The sequence below is a fragment of the Nicotiana sylvestris genome, chromosome 12 (assembly GCF_000393655.2).
Source record: "Nicotiana sylvestris chromosome 12, ASM39365v2, whole genome shotgun sequence".
Taxonomy (NCBI): Eukaryota; Viridiplantae; Streptophyta; class Magnoliopsida; order Solanales; family Solanaceae; genus Nicotiana; species Nicotiana sylvestris.
The window spans coordinates 73,609,547-73,629,422 of record NC_091068.1 but is presented as its reverse complement, the minus strand read 5'-3'; the positions used below and the strand labels follow the sequence as shown (position 1 = coordinate 73,629,422).

General features: G+C 37.6%; 1 long non-coding RNA gene across 1 annotated transcript; it reads left to right on the top strand.

Annotated features, from left to right (window-relative positions):
- The first annotated feature begins 2,727 nt into the window (after positions 1-2,727).
- LOC104229893 (uncharacterized) lies at positions 2,728-3,499 on the top strand. Its single transcript, XR_011404438.1, has 2 exons — positions 2,728-2,928; positions 3,117-3,499. It is a non-coding gene; the product is annotated as an uncharacterized lncRNA (long non-coding RNA).
- Positions 3,500-19,876: the final 16,377 nt, after the last annotated feature.

The following is a 19,876-nucleotide window of genomic DNA, read 5'->3' as shown; positions in this document are numbered from 1 at the left end:
ATAAAAAGTGGCTAAATTTTGATTACTTTTGAAATTGTGGTTATTTTTGAATTACCATTTATAAATCTGGCTATTTTGAATTTCACCCTTTTCCCGGGCCCTTTGTAAAATATGAACCAAAATATTTCCATTTTGGACTAAATAATGTTGAGAAATTTTCATAAAGCACTATCTTTTAGTAGTAATTAGTCATCTATAGATATCATTTGCTATATTATGGATTATAGATACCTTTTGTGTGCTTATATGATGTATTTGATGTATTTAAGCTATTGTATTCATGAATACAATAGCATATAGGCGTGAGTCAGGGAAGTCCAACTAATCAGTTGTTGTATTCGAGTGTATTCGACTGTATTCATGGAGTGAAACATGGGATTACAGCTGGACAGATTATTGTATTCGACTGTATTCACCGCGTGAAATAGGGGATTACACTGTTTTTAAAACGGAAAGTGAATCAATTAACATAATAGACTCCTAATATAACTCAACAAACTCAATTATAACACACAAATTTTGTATTTTCAGTTATAAAAAAGATTCTCAACCGAAAAATACCCCAAAAACATAGCAATCTTCAGAGAAATTATATAATACATCTGAATACATAAATTATATTAATTGAAAAAACATATGAATACATTCATGGAATATAGCGAGACAGTGAATACAATGAAATACATGGAATACAATATGATACATTGAAATACAATAAAAAAAGACAATGAATACAATGAAATACATAGAATACATCGAGATACATTGAAATACAATGAAAAAAAGTAATAGACTCTTCAAGTTGCTCAGCCCCAAACTCCGTCGTGTTTGTTCAAGAGTAACCCTAATGTCGTCTCGTCGATAGCAGATTTCGAACCTAGCTATACGAAAATTTTATTGTCAGCCCCAATTTATTGTTTATCTTCTTATCCAAATGTTTAAAGGCCACTGCTGGACATATTGGCACATATTGTGTTTCTAAAGTTGCAGTATCTTACGCTTCAAGCCTTTGAATTTGGTGCACTGTGTGCCGATAGAAACGTTTCTTTTTCCGGTGAGTTTCAGAGGCATCGTCGTCGCCGCTGCTGGAGGTAAAACTGCCTCCGGTGCCGTCATATTCCATTGAGGATCTTTACAGTTTTACTGGGAGAAAAGAGAAATCAATAAAACCTTGGATAAAATCTAAGAATTAAACTTACCCTAAGCACTTGTATCGGCTCTAAAACAGTGATTTTAGAGAGAAAAGAAATGAGGAGTGATAATGGCAGAAACCTAGAGAATTTGGGTGGGAGAAGAGGTATGAATCGTGGGTTTGTGGGAGAAGAGAGTAAAGTGTATGCAAAAAGAGAGAGAGAGAACGTGGTTAGTAAGATTTACGGTGATTATGTGAGAGAAAAGACTAAAAAGGAGAGAGAAAAATATTATTTAGCATATATGGTGCCTTAAATGTAGGATGTAACTATAATTAGATATTTTGCTATAAAGGATAAAAGGTATTTATAGGATGTAATATTTTAAAATGGTATTTATTTAAAATAAATAGGGTACTAAGCTTTTCTATAGGGTGTAAAATTTCCAATAATGTTTGACAAAATAATATTTTGTCCAAAATGATAGCTTAGCTAGAAAGATGTTCGCAAGGATGGTTTAACGAGACATAATACTCCATAACTATCTCTAAGTAAATAACAAACAGTTCCGTATGAAAAAAAGAAAGAAAAACTAAGCAGTCTAGTAAAATTTAAACCAAATAGGTTCTTAATATATATTCATCGAAATTAACAATTTGTTAGACTTCAAGAATGAAAATTGAGATGATGCATCCAAGAATGTAACTTAATCAATGGTGACTTATTACTGAAATTGAGGTTCATATCTTTAAGCCAATCTCTCTCGTGTCAAAGTAGAGGGGGTGTTTATATAAAATCATACTAATTTATCATGGTTACAATGTGATGTGTTTATCAGGTTGGTGTAAACATTTAATGTAGGTAACTTTTTACCCGGAACAACTGTCCCTTTTATGTTACACAAATCATGAACTGTTTGCTAACGCCTATGCATTAAGTTTAGTAAATTTAACTACATGAATAAAGAGTAAAGATTAAACAATTAGAATAGATATCTATTTTTACGTGAAATAATCTTAAAAAGTTGCTTTTGTGACTCAGGTTTATAAATTCATTTCAGCGTTCCTTTATTTTATCTTCTCGTATTGACAATTAATCCCACAATGAAATTTTAAGGTGCTTTATTCTAATATTGAAGTTTCTTAGATATTTTTATAATTTAACTATAGTTAAGACTTAAGCCCATAAAATATACAATTTATAGAAAAAACAAATGTCATAAATTTATTTGTTTGGTGTATACATCCAAACTTAAGTTTTTATTTCTTTGGCATTCATAAGTTTAAAAGAAAAGGTTGTATTTCCAAAACTTAATTCAATTTTTTTTTAAAAAATATTTTTTAAATGAAACCAGTAACATTGTTGATAAGAAAAAACAACTCCTCCATAGCTTATTTTACGTTGTGGCATCATTCGTGGACTCAGATAATCAAACATCTGGTCAAATGACATAATAAATAGTACTGGTTTATATTTGTGGTTATTATCTTAAAACCTTTCATGGCTACCCTTGGACTCCGTAAACCATGACCATGCATTTCTACTTTTACGTTCCATGCATCCTTATATTAGACCCTGCATTTTCCTCTTCCTTTTCAACTGCAATATTTTAATTTCTCCAATAAGTTAAGAGGAAAGCGTACGTTCTAGCAAGAATAATATATAATGGCACGTAAAATCATGATTCTTGCCCTCGTTTTCTTCGGCATGGTATGCATGGCCTCAGCCATTGATGGCCCGGCAGCTTTGAAAGACGCCGCAAACGCTCCGATTGCAGTTGAAAATAACGATGTCATTGGTACGGTTGAATTTTGATCATCTCATCTAAATATTTTACGCGCATTTTTAATTACTTATGTTATGTTTCAACATGGCCCTTCACGTGGGCTTGCATTTTTATTTATGGGTCAAACACATGGAAATGTTTTATGGGCTTAAGTTGCAGAACGAACATATTTTTAATTATTAATTTATATTATGTCTCAGGTATCGTTGATGGAACCGCGGAAAATGGAGTTTTAGCTGCTGCACCAATTGGCGGACCAGTTCCTGCAAATGCTTTCCCTACCATAAGTTTGCCATCACCACCAAATAGTGGTGCCACAATTGGCACCCTTGACTTTTTCTCCATTGCCACCACTGTTGTCTTTGTTGCCATTGCTGGTTCATTCTTTTTTTGAATGACAAATTAAGAACCGGACATCTTATCTGGAGCTTGAATCATTGTGTTGCATCTTTTTTCTGGTTACACATTTTTCTGTCTTTAATCTTTATGTAATGTGTTACATATTATGTTGGACAATATGTCAAAGACAACATCTTTGTTAACCATGAAAATTTAATAAAAGATAAAAAACTGTTGATTGTAAGTTAGTCTACGTAAGTACACTATAAGAGTTGCAGTCTTTGTACGTCATGTTCATCGTAAGTTAGTCTACGTAATTACGAGACATACTTTTGAGGTTAATTACAAGCACTTAAGCTTGTGTCTAGTACGTTACACTTTGCACCTTTATGTTGTTTGTGTTGTGAGTGAGCTAATGTACACCCCGTATTTTCATACATCAAAGTGCATCGTAAGTTAATCGACATAAGCCGGGAGAATAAGATTATCTTTTAGGGTACAAGTATTTTATTGATGTTTACGCAAGTGATAAGCAAGTGTTGTAAAGATTGGAGGCTAAACGAAGTGAAAAAAACAACTTCGTCAAAGTTGGCAAATTGGGAATGTTACAACTCATACTTTCGAGGTGAGATTAGGAGTGTTTAAGATGGTAAGAAGGTCATGTTATGAGGTATTTGAATCATATAATAGTGATATGTTAAGTTTTAAAGTCAAGTAAGTTGTAAAACAAAAGTCGGCAAAAGTTATCGCAAATTACGTTTATAAGTTTAAATTTACTGAAATTTATGTCACTGAGTTTTTCTCCCAATATACTTAGAGTTACGAGGTCATTAACCCACCAAATTGAAGGTCTATGAGTCTCTTTTGCAATGTATTAAACCATTCACCGATACAATATCGGAGTAGACAAAATATTTTTATTTTTACGAGACTATGTAGACTGCTCCATTGGGACCCACAGAGGTGGTGAGAAATTTCAACTTTCTATTAAAGCGATGCAACCCTTTTACCACCCCATTTTTTGCCCAAAACTGAACCCCAAGCTCATAAAAAGCTCCCAAGACCTTCTCCAACCGTTCAAGTAAAGTTCTAAAAGAAATCAAAGTGGTTTTTCCCATGGAGATTATACAAGTGTAAGAGAAAACTTGTTCTTCCCTTATTGTGGTGAGATTGAAGTTATCTCAAGTTGAAGCAAGGTATAAAGTGATGGTTTCGTGCATCTATGGTAAGACTCACTCTCTCCTACATGTGTAAGAGTTTAGTGAAGTCTTTGAAGTGTTGTTTGATTAAGAACTTATGAGATAAAGGTCGGAAATCTTATTTAAAGTCTTGTGTTGTAGTAGACTGTTTTAAACCCAGGTTTGTGATGTGTTGTGGCTGGAAATAGGTGGAATAACTTGGATATGACGTGGTTAATGTTGTTCTAGTTTTTTGTTGTTGATGTTGTTAAGGGCTTGGGGAAAGTAGATAGACATAGGGGAAGTACTGCCCGATTTTGTATAAGCAAGCTTGCCGCTTGTCGGCTATCGATATGTTCTTAATATTGATAAAAGCTATGTTTTCATCTTGTAGACCAGCATGTTGATGAGTCGCTTGTGGTATCGTGAAGAATAGCTATGTTTGATTTATGTAAGGTCTTCCTTCCTTATTTTAGCATGATTTCGTAAGTCATGCCACCTATATAAGAGAATTAAGGGGACAAGTTCTTATGTATGTTCTTTGTCAACAAATTAAGGCCGTCTATAAGTTCATGACGTTAATATAGATAAGTTGTAAACTTTCTGTAGTTGTACTTCATGAATATTCCCTAGAAATAAGTAGAGCTTCGGGAAGCTTGTATTGAATATAAGATAAGAAGTGTATTCTGTTACCTATAAATGGCTTAACGAGCTACAGGTCTTGCACAATCGATAGAATGACTTAATCGCTAGAAACAGATCATGATAGTTAAATAAAGATAGCCATAATCTCCCTAATGTTAGGGAGAGCGAAATATAAGTTAAGAAAGGTAATAAGCTGCCTAAACATGAGTCCCCTTGTAGATTAAAGATTTTGGACAAATGAGCTAACCAACGAATGGTAACATGAAAGTAGAAAAAGATAAAGTTATATAAATTGTAGAATTAGATTGTAATAGGGCCACAAGATAGTCGTACACATCCTAGGATAGACATGAACTTCCTAAATCTAAGGGAAGTAGGATATGAGTAATGAACGTAAGAAGCAGTTTAAAGGAAACTAGTTATCAAATACGAATCATGAGTTACAAAGAGTACTGGACAAGTTTATTTTTTAATAAGTACTAATACCTAGCTTATATATTGTTGATTGCTGGATGTTGTTTGATGTTGCATATACATAAGTGTGGGACCTATGGACAATCAGTAGTGATCGCCTAAGTGCACGGTAAGGGTGGTTATGGACGGCCAAGAGCACGCATAGCCAAACCCAAATATGTAACCGTAAGGACGATCTTCTTAGCTACGCGTCCGTTCCACCAAATACTTATGGTTGTAGTGCGCCTTAGGGATGGTCTGACTTGCTATGCATAAGAACCACTTTATGTTCAATTTTTATGAATAGACGATGATATAGTAAAAGATCAGAAATTCAGTCATTAGAGATAGTTCAGAGTACCATGACAAAATAAGTTGTGTAGTTAGACAGAGGGACCAAGCGGTCCAACCGAATGTGATCAGGTAAGTCGATCGAAAGTAAGTGGTAAGTCCACTCTAGTTCTTATATTTTAGTAGGGATTCTACTGTATTCATTTATGTTCTTTAGTTTCGAGTTTATATATACTCCCTCCGTTCCACTTTATGTGAACCTGTTTGACTGGGACCGGAGTTTAAGAAAAAATAAAGATTTTTGGAATTTGTGGTCCTAAACAAGTCAAAAAAGGGCCCAGAGTATTTCTGTGGTTATAAAAGCTTCTCATTAAGGGTAGAATTGTAATTTTAAGATAAATTATAACCAAATTTAGAAAGGGGTCATTCTTTTTGGAATGAACCAAAAAGGAAATAGGTTCACATAAACTAGAACAAAGGGAGTATTATTTTCTGCCTTACATGTTTGGAACATTTTTTTGTACGACGTCCCATTGTTGGGGCACTGCATTTCATGCCTGCAGATGCAGATAATCAATTTGACGAGCCCTTACTATAGACGGGGTTGATATCTAGCAGAGGATTTATCACGACCCAAACAGATGGGCCGCGACGGGCACCCAATACCTTACTCAACCGAGTACCAACATAATATATTTTTCATGTCATACTATCATAGGTAACTAAGTCGAAAGGCTGCCATGATATAAGTAGAATACATCATGTGACACCAACTTATACATAAAATGTACAGGCTTATAAAACCAAAATAACCGCTCGTATACTGAACATAGGCCGACAAGTCCATACAATCTTTTACGTATATGACATCTGTCTACAAGCCTCTAAGAATACATAATTTTCATAAAGGTCAGGACAGAATCCCACCATACCAAACAATACATGTCTAAATCATACTAACCAAACTAGCAACTCCGAAGCAAATGGAGCGCAACAACATCTTCCACTGAGTTGATAGCCTACTTGGAGGGCTCTCGACCTGTCTATCGGGACCTGTGGGCATGCAACGCAGTGTTCCTAGGCAAAAGGGACGTCGGTACAAATAATGTACCGAGTATGTAAGGAATGAAAATTAGTAATAAATAGACATAAGAGAAACGTGGAGTAAAAGACTTGACATGTAAGTCTGAAAAACTTTGTGAATCTTTTAATATTTAAAATGTCATGCATATGCATATAAAAGTCATACCATGCATGGCTATATGCATTCATAATACCATCAAACCTCTGAGGACATCCCATCATATCATCTCGGCCACTGTGGGCAAATCATCAACGTATACCAGCTGAGGTGGTGTGTATATAATATATATATATATATATATATATATATATAGATAATGCCATCTTATCATTGGTCAATGTACATGAATGCAATGCATGAGAAGTACATTAATAAAATCTTTCGGAATATCATAAGACCATTATGCCTTTGAGTAATATCATGAAATAAACTTTTTTTAACTTACGTATTCTTCTGAGACCCATGAATAGATGATAAAATAATATGATACATGGGGAATCAAGAATGTAAGCATCTCTAGTATTTCTATGAATAGAGTCATTTATGAAAATTGTGCATTTGCTCGTTTCGTTTATGCCGTATAGATCATGCCAAAAGAAAGAAGGGATAGCCTTAACATACCTAAGCCGATTCTCTTGGAAATTCCTCTAACACACATTAATTGCAACAAAATACGGAACAAGTCATATAAAAAGCTTGAAGCAATCACGTTGCATATGCAAAGAAAATCTTGGCCGAAACCTTTCCTTAAGAATTTTGCAACAACGTTGCTATTTGGAAATGGAATTAACATTGCTATGTTTAGTGATTTGGGTGGGTAATGTTTCTGTGTTTGGCTGAAGGTTTCATGTTATATGTAGAGACTTACAAAATAACTTAGAAAGGATTTCTTGACCTTTATGAGTGGCCCCACTTGATGGCTTAGTTGGCCACTAATTCCTTCAAATTTTTGCCACATTTCATGTGACATTAATAGTCATTAGTTTGCACATATTTGGCTGCCACGTTTTTTTTGTAAGGCTTATCCAAAAAATTATCCACTTATTCCTTAATTACATGGTTAATCTTCCACCAAAAATCCACAATTAATCGAATATCCACATAACTGAGAATTATCTCAAATTACTTAAAATACTACTCACTTTTAACACACCTTATATACCTTACTATCATGGCCATGGGGTACCTTGTATGATATTAGTCCATAAATATCCGGTATTTTAGTTCGGGCCGTATTTTATCCCAAAATGCCCTACATCGACGAAATTCTTTTTCTTCGATCTGCTTACCTTCTCACCTTCACGAATTTACTCATTACTTGTTTGAAATAGCATAAAATGCTTATAATCTTAAAATAATCTCATTCCCGAACTTACGTCGATTAACTTACAATGAAACTTTAACGTACGAAAAATGCGGGATGTAATATTTAATTTCTAAGCTTTCACCAATTTTCTTATGGCATACTTTTACGTACGAAACATGGGGTGTAACATCATTTTCCCCTTTGGAAAATTCGTCCTCGAATGTTGACTGATGCTCTTATCATTCTCATAACCCATAGCTCTTGCAAAAACATTAATACTCTTCTTGCCATTTAGGCAACTGTTCTGTGAATGAATCCCAAAGGCCAGGGCATTCCTTCCTTTAAGACTCTTTCTCACACCACGATTTATAGTCAGAATCCTTCTAATCTCGTAATTGTTGCTACCTTCTATCATGCAGCCTTTACAACTCTAACTTTGTATGTGCGCTTATGCGACTCTTTTCTTCTCTTTCCTCCAGCTTTTAGCCAATCTCTAGGCTTTACTTTGTGAACATATACAAAATTATGTCAAGCTGTCGCTCTGGGTGTCATTAGCTTTACTACATCCAAGTAGGCCATACTATACCATAATTCTTACCTTGATTTATCGTTGTGGAGGTCTGCTACCGAATTCCAGCTTACTTTTGTTGCTTATCCCATATGTATAAATACAAGTCCTTTAATGCTTCCTATAACGACCTGACCGATCGCTTTGAGCTTTTGCATTTCGCTTGCCAGTTATCGGGCATGTCTAGCCTCGGGTGATGTATCGTGACTTATGTAAATCGTCAGTTTTGGTTTTTAGGATAATCGGAATGAATTTGGAAGAACAGTCCTCAGTTTGAAGCTTAAAATTTGAAAGATTTGACCAAGTTTTGACTTGTTGGTATATGATCTCGGATTGAAATTTTTATGATTTGGTTATCTCTGTTAGGTGATTTGGGACTTAGCAGCATGATCGAAATGTGTTTTGGAGGTCCAGAGTAGATTTAGGCCGAATTGGCGAAATTGGAATTTTGGCATTTTCCGGTTGATAGGTGAGATTTTGATATAGGGGTTGGAATGAAATTCCAGAAGTTGGAGTAGGTCCGTTGTGTCATTTGTGACGTGTGTGTAAAATTTCAGGTCGTTCGGAGGTGGTTTGATAGACTCTTTGATCAAAAGCAGAATTCGGAAGATTTTGGAACCTTAGACTTGAATCCGATGTTATTTGGTTGATTTGATGTTGTTTGAGGTGTTTTGGAGATTGGTGTAGATTTTTTTAGTGGTATATGACTTGTTCGTGCTTTTGGTTGAGGTCCCGGGGGCCTCGGGGTGATTTCGGATGGTTGACAGGAAGTTTGGAGTTGTGAATTTGCAGCCAAAGCTGCTGATTTTCTATCATAACCGCACCTGCGGCTTGGGGACCGCAGGTACGAGCCTGCAGAAGCGGAAGTGAAGTCGCAGATGCGGCTAGGAGAGGGAAAGGTTGGAACCACAAAAGCGGAACTTTGGGCGCATCTGCAATGGCGTAGGTGCGAGTTTATGATCGCAGATGTTGTGGCTGGGCGGATAAGTGGAATTCGTAGATGCGCACCTGGGACCGCAGGTGCGGGTCCGCAGGTGCGGGTCCGCAGGTGCAATAATTGGACCGCAAATGCGGTTTTGCTGGGTCAGAACATATAAATTTCACCCTTTATGATTTTGAGTGGGTTTTCACCATATTTCATTCGGGAGAAAGCTTTGGAGAGCTAATTGAAGAGGGAATTCAAGAGGATTTTTTGGAGGTAAGATTTTTGGAACCTAAACTTGTTTCTATGATGAATTTTAACATTGTAATCTTGAAATCTATGGAAAATCAGTAGCAAAATTGGGGGTTTAGGGCTTGGAAATTGGAGACCTTAATATAGGGATTTGAGGGGTCATTTGTGGTCGGATTTTGGTATTCTTGATATGTATGAACTCGTGAGAGGATGAAGATTTTATTGATGTGATTTTTATCAGATTCCAAGACGTGGGACTGGGGGTCGGGTTTGGCCAATTTCGGGATTTTTGATGTAAATTGGTTATTTTCGAGTGGGCTTTGTCCCCTTAGCATATTTTGATAGTATAAATCTATATTTGATTAGATTTGGAGCATTTGGAGACCAAGTCGAGAGGCAAGGGCATCGTGGGCTAGAGTTTGGACCGGATTGAGGTAAGTAATGATTGTAAATGTCTGTCCTGAGGGTATGAAACCCCGGACTTCACATCGTTGTGCTATTTTGAGGTGATGCACACGCTAGATGACGAGCTTGAGGTTGTGCACCGTTGGAGATTGTGACTTAGTCCATCCCGTATGACTGTTTAACTATGTATTTGATTGAAAACTGTTTGCTATCATCATGTTTTGGGCTGAATGCCATATTTGGGCCTCGTATCAACTGTTTTGGACCCTTAGGGGATTTTTACTACTATTCCTCATTATTTGACTTTATACTTGTACTCAGTCATGCTTTATTCTACTGTTTTCATAACTCAGCCATGTTTACTCTGTTTTTGACATCTTAAATGATATTTTGAGCTAAGCATCATATTTTACTGTGCCCGAGTGACTTTTAGAGATTTCTGACTGAGTAGGGCCGAGGGCCTGTGTTGTGATGTTAATATGGGATCGGGCTGCGCGCTGCAGCGATATTGTGCTGATTCATGATTTTGAGGCCGAGGGCCTAAGTTGTACGCCATAAGGTGGCTTGATATGAGGCCGAGAGCCTGTTAATTATGCCACAAGATGGCTTGATATTGCGCTTGGGTCGTAACGTGCCCCCCGGAGTCTGTACACCCCCATTGAGCGCGGGTACCCAGTGTGAGTGATATGTTATAGCCCAAGGGGCTGTTATTATTTCATATTAAAGCCCGAGGGGCTTTTCTTGATCCATGTTTGCCCGATGGGTGGTTCTTGATTCATGTTATGCCCGAGGGGCTGATTACGAGTGATTGTGAGGTAGCCCGAGGGGATGGTTCTGTTGATGTTATGCTCGAGGGGCGGTTTATGGTACATGTTTTGCCTGAGAGGCTGTTTATGTTTCCATCCTTTTTACTCACTGTTTTATCACTCGTTTGGAACTATTGAAAGTTGTTTTAAAATATTTTACTGAAACTGAGCTTGATTTACAAATTAAATGATTTCTATACTGTTTTGGAGATATACTGCATTTGTTGTAACGTTATGACGTGGCTTACATGTTTTCTTACTGCTCAGCTTTCATTTACTTTTATTACTTACTGAGTTGGCATGCTCACATTACTCCCTGCACCTTGTGTGCAGATCCAGGTATTTCTGAACCCGGTAGTGGGTGTTGATTGCTCAGTGGCAGAGTCAGCGGGGTTAGCATGGTAGCTGCCCGGCGTTCACATTACTCCCTCTTATTTAGCACATTTTCAGACTCTTCTTTATATTCAGACCTTAGTAGATGCTCGTGACTTGTGACACCCCGATGTCGATCTTGTGTATTTATTCCGCAATGTTCATTTAGACTTTCATTATGAGATATTTGATTAATTAAAGGATTAAAAATGATTTTTATTGATTAAATGGTTAATTCGGGATTTGTTTTGGCTGGCCTAGTTTCATGATAGGCATCATCACGACCAGGTTAGTTTTAGGGTCATGAAAAGTTGGTATCAGAGCCTAGGTTACATAGGTCTTATAAGTCATAAGCAGGTTTAGTAGAGTCTCACGGATCGGTACGGAGACGTCTGTACTTATCCTCAGGAGGCTGCAGAACCTTTAGGAAAAAATTCACATTCTTGAATTCTTATCGTGCGTCCTAGATTCAGCTTGGAATGTAACTCTTTAAAATCCTTCCACGTGTTCGTATGCGCGCTCAGTATCAGCTATGCATTGACGGCTTGTGATTCCCTAATCGAGGGGCGAGATGTGATTTCCGTGTGTTGATGTTGGGCCAGTCTGGAGGACTTGAGGCCGGATTTTGCCTGTAGCTTGAGCACCGAGGTGCTGATTGTGTGAGCACGTGTTTTTGAACTTATATGTTCGGTAGTGTCCCTATTATTGGAAGTGATGGCTGAATGACTATGTGATGAGTATGATATGACTGCGAGATGTATTCATATGATTTGAATGAGATGAGAAGGGTTTGCTTGAGGATAGAAGAACTATTTGCTGCTTGATTTCCATCTTGATTTAAGGTATAGCCCTGAGTTATGGGTGTGTGAAGAACCTTTTCATGTTTTCTAGTTGGGGAGTGAAGTAGATTTCATGTTATGTTATGAGTTCGGACTCGGGAAGATTAAATGACTACGTAATGTTTATGAAGGTAGAAGGGTATAAAGAGATGTTAGTTTGAGGCGAAGCAGGTGGGTTATCTCCTGCAGGGTGTTCTGAAGTTGTGTGATCCTTATGTGATTTGTTGGAAGATCTCTGTTACCAGAGAAATGTATGTGCTGCAAGTTGAATTTGGGTCGCCTAAGAGAGTGGGCTTGACTGTTATGAGGGTGATCGCGAGATTTATAGAAAATTTGAAGTACTAGATGGTCTGTGTTGTACGAGCTTATGAAGGATTGAGTTTAATCTCACTATGTATTATGGCAGTAATAGAGTATATGCATTATGAGTTATTGTGTGTTTTGATTTATGGCTTTGAGCCAAGTGGGGGAGTCTGCTATTGATTAGTTGATTGCACGGTTATGTGCTATGTTGGTTCCAGTATGAGGCATACTGGTGAATTAGTTAAGGCTTACGGAGGTTGAGACCGATAATGGCTCGATTAAAGGAAATTCCAATAAAGGTTATGTTATGCGTTATGAGTGTATGAGAATCACAGAATGCCTTGAGTTGTTATTGGTAAAGGATGTACGGTGCATAGAACAGGAAGTTGCTTGGTTGCATTAAGGTGAGGTTACATTCTGTGGTGTAGGAGTGCTATTGGAGCACATGTCATCCGGTCCATTTGATCGGTCTAATTGCGGTTTGAGTAGAGTGGATGACTCTCGAGAACGGTTCTAATGGGTTCAAGATTTTACATGTAATAATTGGAGATTTTCAGGTTGTATATTTAGCTAGAAACTGAGGTTTGCATTGGAGGGTGTCAGGACTTATGCCATTTCTATATCATCATGAATTCTAAAATCACTATAAAGAAGGTAAAGGTAATGGCTTGAGGTTCACAGGAAGTCTCTTCAGAGTAAGTATTTGGAATATGGTGCTCTTGGGGATATTTAAGAGAGTAGTCAACGGCTTATGGGCCTTAGGCAGTGTGGTCTTATGCTCGGGTCTCGTATGGTGAGTCTGGGTCGAAGACTGCAGTATTATAGCGAGAAGAAAAATCAAATTGAAGGTAAATCGGAAGGAACTTAGATAGATAGGATAGCTAGGTAGTAGGCCGGATCGACATGGTAAGGATATGATTAGTTCTTTGGGTGCTTGCGAGGTAATGTGTTTCCACAGGTGTTTCACGGCAATGCTCTTAGGTCTTAGTGGCCTACGTAGCTGGTTGGGTTAGAAGGATTTAGTCCGGACGGTTTAGTTTGTGAAACTGGAATTCGGAGAGTTCTTGATGGTTTCTACCACGGTTAGAGATGTATATTTTCTACGAGCGTGAGGAGCTTGGGCTGGATAGTGATTTTCTTCTAGATGGGATTATCAGAAGGTTCATGGATAGTTAAGTACGTAGTTGCTTTTGGCTCGGAATGGATATGAAGTTCTCACATTTATCCTACGATGGTATGGTATATGCAGTATGTTGTGTAGGATTGAGATTTGCAAGTGTAAGGTCACAATTCAGTTTTGAAAGGAAGGTCACAAATTCTTTGGCAGCACAGCCAGCTTCAAATGATTAGGGAAATGATATTATTAATTTGTGTGGCTTGATGAGGGTATACGTTTCAGAAAAAGGGCAATGTGATTGAGTTGTTGATACTTTATTAGTATTGCGGCACTATCTGGTTGGATCGGCTGTTGATGTTCAGGTTTGCTTGGTGGCATAGAAGAATTATAGGAGTACCTCTCGTGGGATGATTGGGAATTAGAGGTGTGTTGTATATTCGGACGGTGGAGTTGGGATCGAATATTGTGATTCTCGTGCTGTATGGATTTAGAGATTGGGAGTTTTCATAAACAGGTTAGGTTGTGGTTGTGGGTCACGCATATCGGCCTGGTATGGTAACTATTGAGGGTTTGGAGACCCGAGTGGATCCTTGTTGCTTAGTATGCTAGATTGTGGTGTGATATTGGGTATAGACTTGTTGTCTCAGTATTGTGTTATTTGGGCCGTTGCACTAGGGCCTCACCGTTGGCTATGCCGGGAATGCCACGGATTGGGTGGCGAGGTTCGACGGATTATATTTTCAATAGGGTGGTTTCATTTATAAAGACCCAGCAGAAAGGGTTGTTTTTCTTATTTGGCCTTCGTGATGGATGTCAGTGCAGAGACTCCTACCATTGATTCAGTTCCAGTGATGAGGGATTCTTCCTGATGTGTTTCCTGTTGTCGGGCATGTCATCGAACAAGGTTGTTGATTTTGGTATTGATTTGATGCCGGACATCGTAGCGTATGGCACCGGCAAAGTTAAAGGAGTTAAAGGAATAGCTTCAAGGACGCCTTGATAAGGGGTTCATTGGTAGGCCAATGTGGATGTGTGTTCTAACTTGAGTCAGCTTGGTTGACTCCGAGTTGTATTGTTGAGGGATGTATTGATTCGATTGTTGTTGAGATTATTAATGACCTTGGGAGATCTATGAGTTACCTTTACGTGTGGCGAGGCGTTGGGATTTGTTGGTTATAGGCGCATGTGGTGCGGTTTTAATTGAGGTCTATCAGTGGAATTCGAGCGGGAAGAGTATTGGGTATTGCTCGGCGGATGGCGTATCGGTTGTGTCCTTTTAGGTTTGTGTAATGCTATGTCAATTGCTTTGTCGTGGTTGTGATGATTTGCTTGGGTTCTAGACATCAAATTGCGCGTGGTTGTCGATTTTGAGCATAGTGACTTGAGGTGTTTCATGTGGACCAGTGTTTGGATAGGGTCGCGCATTGTAGCAAAGTTATGTAGAGGTATGATCCTTCAGGTTAGATCCGTGTGTTCTGTTTCTAAAATGTGTGACGGGCTCTCAGCATTTGGTGTGGTGGTACCGATTGTCGACGCCCCCTTTCTCTATGGGTCGAAATCGGGTATACGACATTGGGAGGACAACTCTATTCCCTTTTGAGAATTGGGTTTTGGAATTTTGAAGAGTCGCTACCTAATGATTATAGTGCATTAGGACACTTTAAGAAAGGTTTGAGTTGGAAAAAACTAGAGTTCGGGTAAGGGCTAGAAATTATCTCGAGGGGAAGGTGTTAGGCACCCCTCAAGATCCACTAGTGTGGTCCCGGCCATGTTACAATTGTGACTTTACAAGTAAACAATCAAGGCTCAAATAAGGACTTGCATACAACATTGCAATTAGGTTGAAAACTTTTGAAGGTAAGTAGAGAGGACAGAAATTTATGAAAAAAAGATTTGAATGGTTTCACGAGAAGAGATGAAAGCAAATAAGGGGAGGGGGTCCTAGGTTTACGATTAATACAGATCACTTCAATGCAATACCTACCAATCACTCCTCAAAAAAGAGGGGTCGCACGTGATATTAGCGCATCGGTCATAATCTCCATATCTACCCTTCCCACCCCTTAAGGTATTAAAGCGCGGAATAGTATCGTTACTTATTGCATGCTATTACCCGTCCAAATCCTATAAGTCCCGGAGGTATATGGGACTACTAATCCTAAAGGGGAGGGAGCTGGGGCTTTTGCAGTTTTTAAAAAGGATAAAATTCTAAGGCGACATTCAAAACATATACAACAAGTATTGGGAAAGCAAGTAAGCAGATATGGCTCAAATAAACCTCCTTAAATCAGAGAAAATCATATAGTTTAGCATGTCTTACATATACTGATTAGTTCTGAATTAAACTTAAACATTAAGGCAGGCTGATTTATCACATATTTTCATATAAGAAGTCCGAATTAGGCCTGCCTGCTGGTTGTAATTATCAAAGACTGAAGCAATTATAGTTTTTACCCTAAAGCTTGCCTAGGTGTTAAACGGAACCTATAGGCATGATATCTATTAGTTTCAAAAATAAAGAAGCAAACTGATTGCAGAAAAAAGAATTGTCAATTACAGGGACATAAGATCTGCAGGCATTAAACATTATTGCTACTGATTTTAGGCTTATAAGCCAGTTGACGATTCAGGTTTGGTTGACAGCTCCTATAGGCATGCTTTCTAGGCGTTACTGATTTTAAGCGTTGTTATTGTCATGCAGAAATCCTATAGGTAGGTCATCTATATGCAGTTAGTTATTTAAATCTTATAAACAGGTTTGCCTAGTGAGAGATGCATATGCAAAATGCAGGAAGTCCTATAGGCATATTACCTATATGATATGCATAATTTCAAAAACGACTTATAGACATGGTATCTATATGAAGTGCAGAAAAACCTATGAACATGGTATCTACATGAAATGCAAAATTTCAGAAGTATAGGAATTCCCTATGAACATGGTATCTACATGAGATGCAGAATTTCAGAAGTATAGTAATTCCCTATGAACATGGTATCTACCCCTTTGCATGCAGGACTGACCCTCCCTTTTTCACTAACACCCCAACAGCTTATTACAAGATTATTACAAACCAAAATGAATAAGAAAAAGATAAGAAATATATCAGAAATTAAAGATTCCAACCAAGGAGAGCCTAATTCAGACCCCAGGTCTGAAATATGAAATAAACCAACTTCCAAAGATCAGATTTCCAAAGCCTTTCTCTTATTTGGGATGTGTCAAAGTTCCAAGGAGCTTCAAGAACTCCAGGCGATGCTTACACCCCCAAATATCATTGCAGAATCAGATTATAGTGCAGTGTGGAAGGGCCAGCCCTCAAATGTCCAAGCTCAGAGGGAACTCAAAGTCCCAAGGCAAGGCTTATAGGTGGGGGGCGGGGGCAGAACTTAGAGGCTAGAAGTAAGTGCAAGTGCAATAGAGGGGAATTAGGGGATGTCCAGCGTAAACTGGTGGTCATACCCAACAATAAGGAGTGCTGGCACACCCTAACCAGTCTACTAGGCCACATTTTGGGAGTTAAGATCCATTGAGGATCAGGTTTAGACCTGAGCAGCAATTTGAATACTGCCAGGCCATAAACCTTAACTCAAACACATAGAAGGGAGTAGGGGTATGGGGAATTCACAACAAACAGTAGATGTAAAGAGAGAGTAGCATATTCAATACAGAACATGAATAGGAAAGTAGCCAAGAGTGTAGCAACTGTAAAGTAAACACATAGGGATGATGCTGGAATCAAAATTAGGACATACCAGTTTTAGGGAAACAAATAAGTGAAAGCAGAAGTCTTGTAAGCCAAATTGCAAGTAAGCAGTACAAAAGATCTCAGAAGAGAGTAGAGAATTGAAAGAGTATTGTAATTGACAGTGTGTGTGTAAGAGTATGAAATTCAAAGTGTGTTCAAGTGCAGAGGAGTAGTCCCCTTTTATAGTGCAGAAAACAAGTAAGAAAAGGTAAGGAAATAGTTTGCAATCAATCACATAAAGTCTCCCTTTGGTTAAGGGATTCTGATTTCGAACGGGCATAAGATAATTAAGGAAAGAATTTGATTAAAATCTTTTCAAAGTAACATAATAAGGGTAAATACACAGGGTTTATTTAAGGCAAAAGTCCAATGGTACATGGTTTGTGAAAAATAAGGGAAGGGAATCAATCAAACAACGAGTAAAATCAAATCTGCAAGCTTTGTTCGAATGAACCAAGTCAGAAAAAGGGTAAAGAAAGGTTCAATTAGGGAAAAGCAGTAACAATCAATTAAACACCATTAAAGGAATTTAGAATCAATTAGTAGTTGGCAAAACCTTTTGAAAAAAGAGTTCTCATATATAAAGCACACAAATATGTAAATCAAGAAGAGGCTGTCAAATTATTTAGAAGAGAGTTTAATCGAAGAGAAGTTCAGAATCATAAGCAAAAAGATACAGGTTCAATTTGCAAACTCATAGTGAGTCAAAGAGTTCGGGGTACTAAAGTGGAGCCTTAACTCGAACTCAAAAATCAAAATCGTCAAAGGAAACCCCCCAAATCCTAGGGTTTTAAAATTGAATCAGACATGAAAGTGAGAAAGCAAGTCATTTGTTTTAGAGTCTCAACAAAACAGATATGATAGAATGTTTGAATGACAAAGGAAGAAAAATCATGAAGAACATATTTGAGAAAACTCGGAAGCTAAACAAGTTCAGAAGAAGGAGATAATACAAACGTGAACACAAGTAGATGAAGCATGTAAGAACATGAACAGAGTCTAGTAAACAAGATCAAATAACTTAACGGTAAACACACATAGTAAAAGAGTAAAGAAAACTAAGCAGGGATTAACATGCATAGTAGAAAAGAAAAGGAAGAAGACAGTACATGTGTAATAAAGAGTAATCACACCAGCAGGGTATGGACAAACACACATAAAGTAAAGAAGAATAAAAACAAGAAAGATTTTTCCCAAAAATCCTTTCAAAAACCCTAAAATATAAGAGAAACGATTTTGAAAAAAACTTTTGGGGAAAACACTTTAGATGGCAAGAAAAACATAGATACAGTATAGATCTAAGCAAATAACGGTGAAAGGACCTTGAATAGCTTAGGGTTTCGGAGAAACCCTAGAAATGCGAAACCCTAGAAATGAGAAAGGCTTGGAAACAGGTCCGATCTTGAGTCGGAGAGGTCAAGAATCAGGCTCCTGAGTCTTGAATATGCCGAAGCATGGCCGGAAGAGCCATGAAATCAAAGGTCTGAGAAGATCGGAGAGGGAATCGTCGAGGTCAGGCCTCGAAGCTTCGAACAATCCTGGCTTACTGGTGAAGATAGGTGAGTACCAACTATCCATGGCCTGAGAAGCCATGGATTCCGGTGATCGGTGGTTGAAAAGGGGGTAGGAAGAGGCTAGGGTTTCGGAGAGTTTTTGAGAGGATTTGAGAGGGTTTGGGATTCAAAGGCGGCGGGCCAGGTGAGAATGAGGGATTAGGGTAGTCACTTGTGTTTAATTATGGTAGGGCGAATAGTGGTCGTTGATCCGAATGATCAACGGCCTAGATTTAAGAAGGTAGGTGGGGAACCGGGTTGGGTCAAAAGGAATTGGTCTGGTCCGAATTTGAGTTTGAAATTGGGTCAATTTTAGGCTAAAATCGAAATGTAATGGGGCTATAACTAAAACGAGCTGAGGCCAAAATTTAAATAGCCAGTTTTCCCTTTTTACTTTATAAAAATAGTAAAAAATGATTTTGAAAGCAAATTAAAAGCACTGGATCCGTTAATAGTATATAAATATTAATTTAAAAATATTGGAACCAGTTTCGTAATTATAAAATGCTATTAAATCTTAAAGCAGACTAAAATTGCAATTATATGCAATTTAGCTTTTAAAATACCAAATTAATTTGTAAAAATATATGAAAAGTAACCTACCTATATTTTGGTATAAATATGAGAATAAAATAAGTTATTCACCAAAGTGATAATTTTGGGAATAATTATTGAGCAATAAATCAATTTAAAAATCTTTTTAAAAAATTGGAAAAATACTAAAACACTTGGGCATACTTATATATGTATGTATATGATATTTGAAAGTATTTGCATG